This window comes from Salvelinus namaycush, chromosome 27, assembly GCF_016432855.1.
Source record: "Salvelinus namaycush isolate Seneca chromosome 27, SaNama_1.0, whole genome shotgun sequence".
Taxonomy (NCBI): domain Eukaryota; kingdom Metazoa; phylum Chordata; class Actinopteri; order Salmoniformes; family Salmonidae; genus Salvelinus; species Salvelinus namaycush.
Window position 1 is genome coordinate 9,176,591 of NC_052333.1, and position 17,335 is coordinate 9,193,925.

Consider the following 17,335-nt stretch of genomic DNA (forward strand, 5'->3'; position numbering starts at 1 on the left):
AGCTGTTGCCGCGGGAAGAAAGCTATTCCACAGTGGAGAAAAAATGTCTAGCAATCAAGTGGGCGCTGGAGACGCTGAAATATGTCTTATTGGGATGGCACTTCACTGGTTTGGATGTCACGGAATTAGGACAGTAATGCCCGGATCACCCGCTGGTTCCTATCCTTACAGCCCTTTGCTTTCTCTGTTGTCCACAGGTCAGGTGCAGCCAATGGAAATGCCGATGCATTTGGGGGGGGTGGCGGCAGATGGCAGGGAGAGGTGAGGGAAGTGGTGATTGATTGAAGGGAGATATCGTGCAGCCTGCTGGCTCCACCCCCGAGGCTTATATGGACTTCCTGCCCCAACGATGCAAGCCTGTGGATCATTAAGTCATGGAGTGCTTGGGGATGGGCTGCACAAACAGGAAGAGGACTGAGGGAAATGTGTGAGAAGAGAGAATTAGCTCTGTGATTACCCGTTGTGACCTGGACTGTCTGATTACCACCACTGTGTACTGACCTGAGTTTTAGGATAACCCCTGGAGAACAGAACGGACAACGACAATGGATTGTGGACTGAACTGGTTACTAAATTCACCCCTTTCCCACAGTGTGTAAATCTCCCTAATAAATTCCCCATTTGTATTCTAGTTGTGCTTCGTGTACATGTTTGGTTATTGAACTTGGTGATGTGGAAACTCCACCCCCTTGAGCCTGCTACAATACATACATATACACACTTTATTTTAAATATACCTTTATTATTTCACGCAAACCCTAACACATCTCCCCAATTGGAGTAAACTAATAAACAATAACACTTAGGCTTCTACCTTCAGTTTATACATACTACACACATTACAGGCATAATCTATTTTACAGTAGTTATATTTTGTTTTTAATCCTGGCCTTCCTCTATTTCTGATGTCCATCCAGTTTGATTTCTATTTGTAACTGTGCTATTTGACAACATTTCTGAACCTATATACATTTTACAGCCCCCGTATGTTTTACATTGGTTCTTGTTGTTTTCATGACTCTTCATTGAGGTAACACTGAAACATCAATCCATGTGAGAGTCAGTGCCACATTTTCATTGGAACCGAAAACAAAATGAAAAGTTGTCTCACAAAGTGCTGTCTTTAGTTTATTACTTATTGTTAATGCAGTCTTTGGTGTGCTTATCAATGCATAAGCACCTTTTTCCCCACTCCTATCACTAAAATAATTGGATTAAGCCACACAAGTGTTACTGTGCGTGAAGTTTGAAAAGTGTTCCCTCATTACTAAATGTGTAATGTGATAGGTATTTTAACATTTAAAAAATGTAACACACAAAGAAATGTATTGTCTTCTTCAAATTAAGTGGATGTTTACGCAATCTTTGTGAGAGGGAGAGAATCTGATATCATTGGTCCTCAACTCGCAGCTCAGACATTTAATTCAGCATAAATAGTTAGTCCTGACTTGTTCTGAAGGATTCGTTGCCATAAAAATTTACCTGGTTAAAAGGTGAGACACTTTTGTGGATCAGGTTATCCCGAGTTGAACTCAGTTGACCTAAGTTACGTCGGTAACTCCTCAAACCTGGTGCTCCCCAGTGTATTTGTGTGTCATCCCATCAGGTCATTAACGGGCCGAGCCACGCATCAGGTGACCGGGTCAATCAATAAAGCTCGCACTCTCTCTTCATTAGAGGCCTCCCGGCTAGGCAACCTGTCACTCCGCTGCTCTGTCTCTGGCTCAGAGCACCACAGACCACAACACCACCCAGGAAACACAAGGAGCACTGTCAACCTCTGTGTCTCCGAGCACCACAGACCACAACACCACCCAGGAAACACAAGGAGCACTGTCCTCTGTGTCTCCGAGCATCACAGACCACAACACCACCCAGGAAACACAAGGAGCACTGTCAACCTCTGTTTCTCAGAGCACCACAGACCACAACACCACCCAGGAAACACAAGGAGCACTGTCAACCTCTGTGTCTCCGAGCACCACAGACCACAACACCACCCAGGAAACACAAGGAGCACTGTCAACCTCTGTGTCTCCGAGCACCACAGACCACAACACCACCCAGGAAACACAAGGGGTGTGGAGCTCTCTCTCTCTCTCTCTCTCTCTCTCTCGCTCTCTCTCTCAGCAGCGGGAAGAAGAAACGAGGAGAGAAATAGAGGAAAAGCAGGAAGACTCATTCCACAATGTTGGTAAAAGAGACGTAAATGTGTTGCTACCAAAAACAACATATTATATCACATCTGTCTGGTGGTGGAGAATAAGATATGTCAGGTGAATAAAATTCAGCTTTTGTAATGCAATCCATTAAAGATGTTGATTCAGACGTGGGGGTTAGGGACGCAGGGAACGGTGCATCAATCGCAGACCGTGTTAATGAATAACGTTCTGCCTTTGAAATAGTTTACAGGTCTTGGATACCATGATAGCCGTGCACTTCAGGCTGATGATATAAACTACTGAGCAGGATGAATGAAGGGACATTTTACCTGCACCATTTCCATAGCAATACCCACTGAGTGCTTAGAGCGCTTTGAACTTTCATTAGGCATGGCATTACGTGATGTGAAGTGTTTTGCATCGTGGGTTAGGGTCGGGAGTATTTTCAGAAGATAGTGTAATACAGGCATAAGGAATAAACACAGGTATAAGGAATAAACCTCTATGTGACGACTTTGGACATTTCATTGTTATCCTCTAATTTGGTGCCAAATTCAGATTCCAAATGTTTGCAATTGTTTGTTCATGTTGCTAGAGTTTTGAAGTACATTCCTACTGCTAGACGTCAATTCATGTTAATTGATGAAATACCTGTTTAACCTGTTTAGGTTGCTAATTTTGAGTTGAGCATAGGCTGGATTGACATGTTATAACTCAAAGTTATAGGTGCCCTGCCTAGTTTATAGGCGTGCTGCCTAGTTTAAAGGTGCTCTGCCTAGTTTTTCGGTGCTTTGCCTAGTTTATAGGTGCTCAGCCTAGTTTATAGGTGCTCGGCCTAGTTTAACGTTGCTCTGCACCAGTAAATAAATACCACCTTCTGCACCAGTAAATACATTCCAATATATGTTTTTTTTAATTGTACTTTTACCCCTTTTCTCCCCAATTGGTAGTTACTGTAGTTACAGGACTTGGGAGAGGCAAAGTTCAAGAGCCATGTGTCCTCCGAAACACGACCCGCCAATCTGCACTGCTTCTTGACACACTGCTCGCTTAACCAGGAAGCCAGCCGCACCAATATGTCAGAGGAAACACTGTCCAGCTGGCAACCGAAGTCAGCTTGCAGGCGCCCGGCCCGCCACAAGGAGTCACTAGAGCGTGATGGGACAAGGACATCCTTGTCCAAACCCTCCTCTAACCCGGACGATGCTGGGCCATTTGTGCGCCGCCTCATGGGTCTCCACAGACTGGGATCGAACCCGGGTCTGTAGTGATGCCTCAAGCACTGCGATGCAGTGCCTTAGACCACTGCGCCACTTGGGACTCCTAAATACCACATTCTACACCAGTAAATAAATACCACTACTGCACCATTCTGTCTGACTCCTGATGCTTCGCACCCCCTGACAAAATGTCTAGGGTCCACCGTCTTACACTCTGTTACATGCAAAGTGTATAAAAAAAATCTCCAGCGACATTGTTTAGAAAACTCTGGAGGAGAAAAGACAAGTGCTTAACGTAATTGTGTTACATTCTAACCAAATAATGACTCTGAGTTGCTACCCCACAGGTAGTGAACAGCTGATCTTTTACATTGAAGTAGGCCTATGTATCAAGTTTAAAGTGTATTGTCACGCGCCCAAGTACAGTTAAATGCCTTTCTTGCTCTTTCCCAACAATACAGTAATGAATATCAGTAGTAGCCTGTTATAAAGTCAAGTATAACATAAACACATGAGAAATAGAACTGCAACTACTGTAAGTACTGTAATTACATTTTATTTGAGTAGCCTGCCCTACAATGTTTTAGAATTCGGGAAGTTTCTCATATCTAGGTTGGGGGAGAAGTTGATATAAACCATTGTTGAATTCAAACATTCTGCTGACAGGTCCACTACAATTTGCCATTGTTATCTCTTTCAGGAAACTGACAGTCATTTTCCAGATACAGAGTAGAATACTGCTAAAGATTAGAACATTTTGCCAACATAGTAAATAGACCAGTAGTGTATGTAAAATATTTGACAGTATGGGTAGGCCACAGTATTGCTGTGCGATAGGAGCGTGACGTCATAGCCTATTTAATCTCAGAGCCTATACCAAGGCAGGATAGGAGCGTGACATCATAGCCTATTTAATCTCAGAGCCTATACCAAGGCAGGATAGGAGCGTGACATCATAGCCTATTTAATCTCAGAGCCTATACCAAGGCAGGATAGGAGCGTGACATCATAGCCTATTTAATCTCAGAGCCTATACCAAGGCAGGATAGGAGCGTGACATCATAGCCTATTTAATCTCAGAGCCTATACCAAGGCAGGATAGGAGCGTGACATCATAGCCTATTTAATCTCAGAGCCTATACCAAGGCAGGATAGGAGCGTGACATCATAGCCTATTTAATCTCAGAGCCTATACCAAGGCAGGATAGGAGCGTGACATCATAGCCTATTTAATCTCAGAGCCTATACCAAGGCAGGATAGGAGCGTGACATCATAGCCTATTTAATCTCAGAGCCTATGCCATACAAACCTAACAATCTATTGAAAACTAAATATTTTACAACAATTTGTCTTTTGCATGTCGTGGCCTAATAATGCCAAAAGTTCCAAATTACACAACTAGTAAAGGGCGTTTTGTCACCAATAAAGGTGAATGGAGGCATTTTCCAGTCTGGGAGTGTTAATACTTGTTCATGTGCGCAGTTTTACGACCGGTCTGGTTTATAATGGGAAACATGGGTATGTATGGTGTGAGGCAAGTTTATAAATCTCAACAGTTTTGTAAGTGCAAAGACTTTTCAGAAATGGCGCAAGTAGAAATGTTTTGTATAATGTACGCAATGACTGTAAATGAGGCCCCTGGTTCATACCAGCAATACTGGCCCAGTGGGGATCCCTCCTTAGGAATTAGCACTTCCTTATATCTGACTGTTTGTGTGAGCTTCCTGCTTCCCTCTTGTCCCCCTCAACTGAGAATGTTCCGGCGTCCCCCAGCGATGAACTCTATCAATCACCCCACTTGGAAAAGGTTACTTGGCTTTGGCTACTGGCTAGGTACTCCGTGCCCACGCCATGCTCATCAACACTCCACACCTACTTTCTATTTCTCTTTGGCTCTTGCTCTCTCTCTCTCTCTCTGGTAGTCAGACAGGGACCTCAGCTGTAATCTGTAACCACTGTGCTTTTAAAACCCCACTGGATGTGTGTCTCTGTGGTGCCACATGGTCCATTTCACAAGATGTTGTGGGAATACACTGCCGGCTCAGAGCAACAGATTTTTCTAAGTGGCTAGAGGATATTGTGTGTAATGTACCCATGAAATATGATAGCAACATTGCCTTTCAACACCCAGTAAAAGGAAAAATATTCTAAAGTTGCCACCATCAACAACGTAATGACCGTAAAGTACATTGCTGAAACAAACAATTGTTTGTCATTTTATAAACCAACCATTAAACCGATAATTTTGCCAATGATGAATTATGTATGAAAAATCTTCCTACAGCTGGATAGACCTACAGCTCATATCTGAGGAAAATTAAAGTTGTGCTCTCTTAAAAGAACATTAGCTGAAGCTCCACTACTGGGATGACTGGCCTTGAGCTTCGTTGATTCCACAACTCCTTATCGTCTCTGCCTCTGCTCCACTACATAAGATTAATAGGATAGAATAATTAATTACACAGCAAGCAAAGTATTTTCTAAAACCCTAAAGCCTGATGCGTATAAATGTTGCTCACACTTTCAATTGAGCAGAAGGAGAAACAGATGAGAAAAAAACGAAGTAGTGGCCAGGGGCTGGTATGAGGAGGATGCATGGTCACGGTGTGAGAGACCAGTTGAAGAAAATAAAGACCTGAACAATTGAACCCTGGTCAGCAGTGATGGTATTGTAATTCACACGTGTGAAAAACACAAACAAGTCCCACCATCCCAGAGCAAATCCTCTAAGGACAGCAATGACACCTTTACACTGAGACATGTAATGCCAATAGTTTTTAATTCAATGCCAATAGTCTTTAATTCAATGCCAATAGTCTTTCTCATTCAGTGAAACTGATGAATCAAAAAGAGGGATGTTTTATGTTCTCTCTGGTGGCTGGGTGACATCAGGGAAGGGGTAATATTCGATCTCATTCAGCCACTTGTGAACGGCTGTGTTCCTTCTTATGGTCTCCACCGACTCCAGAGTCAACCTGTGGCTGGGTGCCCCCTGGTCCTTCCTTCCTGCAGCTCCAGGAGGATCTCCCTGCTTCAGCCCTGTCTGCCCTCCACTCCTACCCACTCTAGCAAGGCCCAGCGCTGCCCCGCACGTTGGTGGCCTCAGCTGCTTCTCAGCGACACTACATGTTTGGACCCTCTCGTGGAGCTTCTTGGTTTCGTTCCTGTTGTGGATCTCCCTCAGCTTCCTGTAGAAGACGCGGCAGCTGAAGCCCTTCATCCAGCTGAGGCCGATGTGGTTCTGCAGCGCGGCCAGGCTGGGATAGAGCAACAGGCACCCAGCGCACCGGTACTGGAGCTCCCCCTCTACCTGCTCCATGGTAGAGGCCATGCGCAGGAAGTTAAAGTCCAGGTGGCGTGGCTCGTATCTAGGCTCCACCGACTTGGACCGCTCCTTGGCTGAAGGCTGAGGTGCATGTGGTGGATATCCCTGTCCATAAGGGCCGGGTGGGGTGTGCTTTAGGGGGATGCAGGGAGGGTGAGTGGGGATGGACTGCGTCTGTCGTAAGTGTGGCTCTGCTGTCCTCAAAACTGTGAGGGAGGGTGGCCATCTCATTGAGGCTGGGAGAGAGAACAATAAATGAGGGGAATGTACATATGAAGAACCCTGATCTATGAATACATTGCTAGGTGAACACATATCAATGCTCCTGACTGGCCTTTACACTTTTCAGATTTCTATTCAGTATAGCATTTGAGAAGTAGACTAAACTGAAGAAAGCAGCCCATTGAGAACATCTAGCATTACGAAGGAACTGGAGAACATCTAGCATTATTGTAACGGCGTTCCTCCTCCTCTTCATCCGAAGAGGAGGAGCAGGGATTGAACCAAACTGCAGCGTTGTATTTAGACATAATGAATTTATTTAAGTGTAGACGAAAAACACGAACTTCACTTGAATACTTACAAAATAACAAAACGAATGTAGACAAACCTGAACATACGAACTTACATATAACACGAAGAACGCACGAACAGGAAAAATGACTACATAAAACGATGAACGAACGAAACAGTCCCGTATGGTGCAAACAAACACAGACACGGAAGACAACCACCCACAAACAAACAATGTGACACCACCTACCTTAATATGATTCTCAATCAGAGGAGATGAAAACCACCTGCCTCTAATTGAGAACCATATTAGGTACCCATTAACCAACATAGAAACAGAAAACATAGACTGCCCACCCAAACTCACGTCCTGACCAACTAACACATACAAAAACTAACAGAAAACAGGTCAGGAACGTGACAATTATGAAGGAACTGGAGAACATCTAGCATTATGAAGGAACTGGAGAACCTCTAGCATTATGAAGGAACTGGAGAACCTCTAGCATTATGAAGGAACTGGAGAACCTCTAGCATTATGAAGGAACTGGAGAACCTCTAGCATTATGAAGGAACTGGAGAACCTCTAGCATTATGAAGGAACTGGAGAACCTCTAGCATTATGAAGGAACTGGAGAACATCTAGCATTGTGAAGGAACTGGAGAACATCTAGCATTGTGAAGGAACTGGAGAACATCTAGCATTGTGAAGGAACTGGAGAACATCTAGCATTATGAAGGAACTGGGGAACCTCTAGCATTATGAAGGAACTGGAGAACCTCTAGCATTATGAAGGAACTGGAGAACCTCTAGCATTATGAAGGAACTGGAGAACATCTAGCATTATGAAGGAACTGGAGAACATCTAGCATTACGAAGGAACTGGAGAACATCTAGCATTATGAAGGAACAGGAGAACATCTAGCATTATGAAGGAACTGGAGAACATCTAGCATTATGAAGGAACAGGAGAACATCTAGCATTGTGAAGGAACTGGAGAACATCTAGCATTGTGAAGGAACAGGAGAACATCTAGCATTACGAAGGAACTGGAGAACATCTAGCATTACGAAGGAACTGGAGAACATCTAGCATTATGAAGGAACTGGAGAACATCTAGCATTATGAAGGAACTGGAGAACCTCTAGCATTATGAAGGAACTGGAGAACCTCTAGCATTATGAAGGAACTGGAGAACCTCTAGCATTATGAAGGAACTGGAGAACCTCTAGCATTATGAAGGAACTGGAGAACATCTAGCATTGTGAAGGAACTGGAGAACATCTAGCATTGTGAAGGAACTGGAGAACATCTAGCATTATGAAGGAACTGGGGAACCTCTAGCATTATGAAGGAACTGGAGAACCTCTAGCATTATGAAAGAACTGGAGAACATCTAGCATTGTGAAGGAACTGGAGAACATCTAGCATTGTGAAGGAACTGGAGAACATCTAGCATTGTGAAGGAACTGGAGAACATCTAGCATTGTGAAGGAACTGGAGAACATCTAGCATTGTGAAGGAACTGGAAAAGATCTAGCATTGTGAAGGAACTGGGGAACCTCTAGCATTATGAAGGAACTGGAGAACCTCTAGCATTACGAAGGAACTGGAGAACATCTAGCATTACGAAGGAACTGGAGAACATCTAGCATTACGAAGGAGCTGGAGAACCTCTAGCATTACGAAGGAACTGGAGAACATCTAGCATTATGAAGGAACTGGAGAACATCTAGCATTATGAAGGAACTGGAGAACATCTAGCATTATGAAGGAACTGGAGAACATCTAGCATTATTAAGGAACTGGAGAACATCTAGCATTATAAAGGAACTGGAGAACATCTAGCATTATGAAGGAACTGGAGAACATCTAGCATTGTGAAGGAACTGGAGAACATCTAGCATTGTGAAGGAACAGGAGAACATCTAGCATTACGAAGGAACTGGAGAACATCTAGCATTACAAAGGAACTGGAGAACATCTAGCATTGTGAAGGAACTGGAGAACATCTAGGATTGTGAAGGAACAGGAGAACATCTAGCATTACGAAGGAACAGGAGAACATCTAGCATTACGAAGGAACTGGAGAACATCTAGCATTACGAAGGAACTGGAGAACATCTAGCATTACGAAGGAGCTGGAGAACATCTAGCATTACGAAGGAACTGGAGAACATCTAGCATTACGAAGGAACTGGAGAACATCTAGCATTATGAAGGAACTGGAGAACATCTAGCATTACGAAGGAACTGGAGAACATCTAGCATTACGAAGAAACTGGAGAACCTCTAGCATTACGAAGGAACTGGAGAACATCTAGCATTACGAAGGAACTGGAGAACATCTAGCATTATGAAGGAACTGGAGAACATCTAGCATTATGAAGGAACTGGAGAACATCTAGCATTATGAAGGAACTGGAGAACATCTAGCATTATGAAGGAACAGGAGAACATCTAGCATTGTGAAGGAACTGGAGAACATCTAGCATTACGAAGGAACTGGAGAACATCTAGCATTACGAAGGAACTGGAGAACATCTAGCATTACGAAGGAACTGGAGAACATCTAGCATTACGAAGGAACTGGAGAACATCTAGCATTACGAAGGAACTGGAGAACATCTAGCATTACGAAGGAACCGGAGAACATCTAGCATTACGAAGGAACCGGAGAACATCTAGCATTATGAAGGAACCGGAGAACATCTAGCATTATGAAGGAACCGGAGAACATCTAGCATTATGAAGGAACCGGAGAACATCTATCATTATGAAGGAACTGGAGAACATCTAGCATTATGAAGGAACTGGAGAACATCTAGCATTATGAAGGAACTGGAGAACATCTAGCATTATGAAGGAACTGGAAAACATCTAGCATTATGAAGGAACTGGAGAACATCTAGCATTATGAAGGAACAGGAGAACATCTAGCATTATGAAGGAACTGGAGAACATCTAGCATTGTGAAGGAACTGGAGAACATCTAGCATTACGAAGGAACTGGAGAACATCTAATATAATGAAGGAACAGGAAAAGTGCTCTAACCTCGCTAGATGAAAACTACAGAAGAGTTTTGTCCATTTTGGTGTGTCGGAGGAGGCTGCAAAATTCACAAACTAGAGCATTTTGTGATAAAAACATGTTTTTTCTTAAAACATAATTTCACATTGAATGTTTACCACATGGAAATGGATTACTGGACTTATTTCTATATTTTTTTCTGTTTTATATTCTTGTCTTGCATGCTCACATTTCTCAGAGGTGTGAATTCAATCCTAAGGCACTGCATGTAATGTTAATGGAGTAATCACATTTGAGCGTCTCCCTATTTTTAGCCAACACATTTGAATAAATGTAAATCTCCTACACAGGCTTGTCATCATGTGTCATCTGCATTGGCTCTGCCATGTCCATTGACTTTGGGGTGAAAAGAGCCATAGACTCCAGACTTTGTTGAACAAGTGTGATATGTTCTGATGGTTCCCCTCTCTCCATCACCATGGAAATGCTTCTCAGATTAAATACCAGTGGATGATGGCATAAACTACAAGCAGTGCTTTCTACATGGAAGATATGAATGCAAGGAGACTTGAACCTTTGTGAATGAAATCCTATTTTCATCTCTAAATGACAAAATAGAGTTTTCACAGTATTATATTAAAGGTCCAATGCAGGTCGTTTAATCTCAATATCAAATCATTTCTGGGTAACAATTAAGTGCTGTGGTTGTTTTACATTAAAATGGTAAAAAATATATTTAAAAAAAGCTTCTTAGCAAAAGGGCAAATTCTTAAGCAAGAATTTTGCTAGGATTGTCTGGGAGTGGTCTGAGTGGGCATGGGGGAAAACAAAAAAATTGATTTTATTGGCAGAGAGGTTATGAACTGTCTTTCTTATTGATTTACTAACTAATTGATTTTCAGGCAGTCTTTTCAAACAGCTCTTACACTAAAAGGGCATTATCATAATATTCACAATTTCACAGTATTATTCCAACTTCAGTGTGGAAATATATATAAAACACAGGGAACTCAAATTTGACTGCACTGGGCCTTTAAGATCATTTCAGATATCCTAAACTCTGAGTAAAACACATTCAAAAGGGAAGTAGGAACTTATATTATGTTGATGTATTCATTCATTTATTTAACACACTTAGTTTCAAACACCTAGACAACACAGCAACAATAATACAGTACACACATTCTCCGAATCAACTCATTAAAAACTGCCTCAGTGAAGCAATGATGTCACTTCTGTCTTCTGCAGCCACATGTGGATCATGTCTGCCTTCTTGTCCCTTGTCCCAGGACCCTTCCTCCCGTCAACATCAGTCGGATGGTGGGCCAGGGCCAGCGAGGCCGACCCGAGGCGAATGATGGAGGAGCTAGAGTGCTTAGGGTCGATATCCAGGGCCTGGGCCTCCTTGCTCTGGCAACTCATCATGACCATGGGGCTGCGGTCCTGCATGCTCTTCAGCTTCCTGTAGAACACCCTGCAGCTGAAGCCCTCGCTCCAGCCCTGGTCGATATGACCCAGCAGGGTCCCCAGGTGGTCGTAGTACCTCAGGCAGCCTGAGCACCTGTACTTACTCTCCCCGCAGACTAATTCTGCAGCCGTAACTGTGTGTATAAAGAGAGGATCCACCTCGCCGCACAGTGACCTCTGGGAGTCGGAGCGGTGGTGGTAGTACATGGTCTGCGGCGGCTGGGGGTGAGGGTCGGCGCCGGTCAAACTGTTGGACCCTGCCAGGGTTTGAGTGTCCAGGTTGAGGGAGTAGCTGTGGACCATGGTGTCTTGGTGGAGGTGTTGGTCAGAGGGCCTACTGGCGGGGTGCTGGTCGCTGCCCAGGTTGGTGGTGCCGAGCCTAGAGAGGAGGTCTGAGAGACTGGGGTTGAGTCTGGAGGGAGTTGTCTCTATGGCCTTTGACTGCACCTGTACCTGACTCTCACAACCTGTACAGACAGCAGGCAGTTTACAATTCCAAGGCTTCATTAGTGGTCTAAAATTGAATCAATGAAAGAAAAATCTAGTCTGCATTGCATCTTAAAAGTCAGTCTACATGGAAACAGTTGGAGTCTTTTCAGAGGTAGAAATGAGTGGGGAAAAGTCACAAATTTCTCCCACAGCTAGAGGTGGAAATGGGTTTGACACAGTACAGGTCACTAAAGGTCATGACCTTCATCAAGCAGCAACATCTAAATGGATAAATCCATTGAGTCTATCTGTACTTTTACCAAGAGTGATCACCAGATTCCCCTTCAGAAATGTCCATGTCATTGTCATCTCGCCCTGATAAACACTTTTATATGTCGACATCACATTATAACATGACTAGTGTCATAAGGGCAGCAATCTGAAACCATTAAAGAGTAACATACCAGATGATTCCTCTATAATATTTGTATTTTTGTTCTTAGTCCTCCTCAGAGCGTCCACACTCATGACCTTAAGTGCATCCTGCCTACACTGTTTCAACAGCTACTTTGAGTAGATAACTGTTCATTAATAAATTATATGAAAAGTGCTATAGAAATGTAATAAATTATTATAACACTTGAGCAATCATGTGCATCATCATCATCATAGGCCAGAACAGTGATGTCACAAAGGGAACTGAATCTGAACATGTCACTGTGATTAACATTTTCTAACATTAACTAAAATGAGAATAATATTGAGTGCTACATTGTTGCTTAACAAGAGATGATTTTATTAGAAGTATCAGAACAAGCATTCCTTTTCCAGATAAATGTTTATAATGTTCATTCCTCTAGCATAACAATTTAATGAAATATGTAGGCTACATATTTTGTGGATAACAGTGCCAGCATAATCATTTACCTCTCTCTGCAGTCCTAGTGTTATCAGTAAGATCATCTGTGGTATCATTCTTTGGCGAGCCAAGCTTCCTATAGTGTCCCTTCGTGTGATACCTGGATATATCCAACTCTAGTCAGACAGAGAAGGATGTAAAGACATATTACTGAAACACTCAGTGGCCATGATAAAAAGCAAAAAATATAATTTGAAGTGTAACACATTTAAATAAGCAAGGCTACATCAGAACAGAGAACAAAATAATTGTAAAAAATTATATTGAGAGGTGGGAGAGTATTGTTGCAATTGAGAGCATGGTGCATGTGTATTCAGGGCCAAATAAGCCAACATGAGCTCAGATTGTTCACTGTACAAATAAATGTTTGCACATACAAAAGATCCCACTCAACTATCAGATGAATTACTTAGCTGTAAATGTACCTTCTATCTTCTTCACAACAAAGTCCATTGAATTTTCCCCGTCTACAGTTTTGTGTACAGTTCTGTTATGAGCTCTTGAAGTACTAAAATGTTGCATGCTTCAAATACTTTGTTTCCTTGTTCCCCGGGAAACCAGAATTCTATGAGATCAGAGGGTTCCATTCAGAGAAGAGATGCAAATTATCTAAAAATGTCAGTAGGCTCAAGCATTTCTGTCCTATGAATGTACTTACTTGATTGATCAAAGATGATCACGTACATATGTGTTCACTTTCTTAGTTCCAAATACAGGTGGTAATTAGATTCAAGTCAACCCACTTTTCCTTTACATTCACCAACACATAATCTAAACAAGAGCTTCAAGGCTCCTGAGCACTACCTCAATATGCAGGTCTTACATAATCAATGCATCGTCTGGCAAGCCTCCTGAAATTAAGGTGTTTCACCTAATGCATTCAGCTATAGCAGCCGCTCACTGTGCCACTGGGCTCAATGGGTATTGGGGTTTATGTAAACCACTGACTTGCACTGAGAAGAGAAATAGACTATGTGTAGGCGATGTCACACACTCAAGCCTCCTATGGTTTCTCCCTCCCCTGACAACCAAAGAGCCTTAGCTTCTCAAATGAGTTGTACTGTAGGAAGTGTGATGTACATGACCAATGGACATATGCATGGGATGTGGGTTAATGTGGAAGGCTTGCAGCCTCAATGTACAGTTTTCAGGTTACTACACTGAACATAAATATAAACGCAACCATTTCAAAGATTTTACTGAGTTACAGTTCATGTAAGGAAATCAGTCAATTGAAATAAATTCATTTGGCCCAAATCTATGGATTTATTTTCTATTTTATTTAACTCGGCAAGTCAGTTAAGACAAATTCTTATTTGCAATGACGGCCTACACAGGCCAAACCTGGACACTGCTGGGCCAATTGTGTACCGCCCTATGGGACTCCCAATCACGGCTGGTCGTGAGAGCCTGGATTCGAACCAGGGTGTCTGTTGTGACACTTCTAGCACTGAGATGCAGTTCCTTAGACCGCTGCACCACTCGGGAGCTCCAGTCACATGACTGGAAATACAGATATGCATTTGTTGGTCAGATACTTACAAAAAAAGGCTTGGATCATAAAACCAGTCAGTATCTGAAGTGACCACCATTTGCCTCAAGCAGCGCGACACATCTCCTTTGCATACAGTTGATAACGCTGTTGATTGTGGTCTGTGAAATGTTGTCCCACTCCTCTTCAATGGCTGTACGAAGTTGCTAGATATTGTCGGGAACTGTCGTACACGTCGATCCAGAGCATCCCAAACATGCTCAATGGGTGACACGTCTGGTTAGTATGCAGACCATGGAAGAACTGGGACATTTTCTGCTTCCAGGAATTGTGAACAGATCCTTGCGACATGGGGCAGTGCATAATTATGCTGAAACATCAGGTGATGACGGCGGATGAATGGCACGACAATGGGCCTTAGGATCTCGTCACGGTATCTCTGTGCATTCAAATTGCCATTGATAAAATGCAATTGTGTTCGTTGTCCGTAGCTTATACCTGCTCATACCATAACCCCACCTCCACCATGGGGCACTCTGTTCACAACGTTGACATCAACAAACAGCTCACTTACACAACGCCATACTACTCGCCATCTGCCCAGTACAGTTGAAACCGGGATTCATCCGTGAAGAGCACACTTCTCCAGTGTACCAGTGGTCATCGAAGGTGAGCATTTGCCCACTGAAGTCAATTACGACGCCGAACACCAGTCAGGTCAAAACCCTGGTGAGTATGACGAGCACGCAGATGAGCTTCCCTGAGACGTTTTTTGACAGTTTGTGCAGAGATTCTTCAGTTGTGCAAACCCACAGTTTCATCAGCTGTCCAGGTGGTTGGTCTCAGAAGATCCCGCAGGTGAAGAAGCCGGATGTGTAGGTCCTGGGCTGGCATGGTTAGCGGTTGTGAGACTGGTTTGACGTACTGTCAAATTCTCTAAAACAACATTGGAGGTGGCTTATGGTAGGGAAATTAACATTCTCTGGCAACAACTCTGGTGAACATTTCTGCGGTCAGCATGCCAATTCCACGCTCCCTCAAAACTTGAAACATCTGTGACATTGTGTTGTGTGACAAAACTGCACATTTTAGAGTGGACTTTTATTGTCCCCAGCACAAGGTGCACCTGTGTAATTATCATGCTGTTTAATCAGCTTCTTGATATGCCACACCTGTCAGGTGGATGAATTATCTTGACACAAGAGAAATGCTCACCAACAGGGATGTAAGCAAATTTGTGCACAGCATTTGAGGGAAACAAGCTTTTTGTGCATATGGAACATTTCTGGGATTTTTTGTTTCAGCTCATGAAACACAGGACCAACACTTTACATGCATTTATATTTTGGTTCAGAATATGTACATCACTATTATACATAAAGATACATCTCTTTCCTGGAGAAGGTTATTAAGGTCTTTCCGTGTTAACAACTTATTCATGATATTTCTGGGAACGCTGAATTTTATCATTACATATTCCATACACTGTTCAAAGGGAACAAGATACACTTTGGCAATATATAAACTATACAAGGAGTGAATAGTACTCAGCGCTGATCTAGAGCTAGATTGATGTCTCGGCAGCATTAGTGCCCGTCAGAATGACGGGTTCCAGCTAGTTCTTCTGAGAGCGTGTCATTCTGTGAGAGAGCCAGCAGACTGAAATGTTCCAAAATAGATATAAGATATCTTCTCTACAGATATACTCCATGATTTAAAGAAAATCACATCTTTGTTAAATGTTGGTTTGAGGTTACAATTTTCAACACAAAGGATCATTTCAGCCTTCCTGAACTGGCCACAGCTAGTTCCCTTCAGTGTTTCTGTGAGGAGACAGCGAACACAGCTCTAACTACCACGGTTCTAATTCCCTTCCTTTCCTCTCACTGCGCCACAGAGCCAGCCTCGGCAGACGACACCACACAAAGGAGGCCCACGCAAGCACCCTATGAAATATCAAACAGTGGAGCTTCATGAATGAGTAATTGAGGAGAACTGCAGGGCATTGCTGAGGCACAGGGGGAAGAGAGGGACTTGGCGTGAGCTCGACATTTCCCCCATCTCACACAGCAGCTGGTGTTAAAAACCAATCAGATATGGTTTGAACAGAACTCTCTCTCCCTACGCAAAGAGGATAATGGGAATGGATCCACCAGCAGTAGTCTATATTATTATGACTGGGATGCATGAGTCATATATGGAAAAGGGAACAAACTATTACAATTGTAATGATATGAGTAGTTACTAAAAATATGTAGTGTTTTCTTGGGGAGCTTTTTTTAAATGTATTTTTTAAAGGTACAGTACTCAAAAATACCCGCCTGTGCGTCAGTCCACAGCAGAGTACATACATAGGCATCTGAAATGTACATAAATAAAATGTCTACTGTGCTGTAATAGTATGAAGGAGAAAGATTGTGTGAATTCAGGTATTTGATGTACAGTACCAGTCAAAGGTTTGGACACACCTACTCATTCAAGGGTTCTTTATTTGCACTATTTTCTACATTGCAGAATAATAGTGAAGACATCAAAACTATGAAATAACACATATGGAATCATGTAGTAACTAAAAAATCTAATCTTAAACAAATCAAAATATATTTATATTTGAGATTCTTCAAAGTAGCCACCCTTTGCCTACTTCTCTCAACAAGCTTCGCGTGGAAAGCTTTTCCAACAGTCGTGAAGGAGTTCCCACATATGCTGAGCACTTGTTGGCTGCTTTTCCTTCACTCTGCGGTCCAACTCATCCCAAACCATCTCAAATTGGG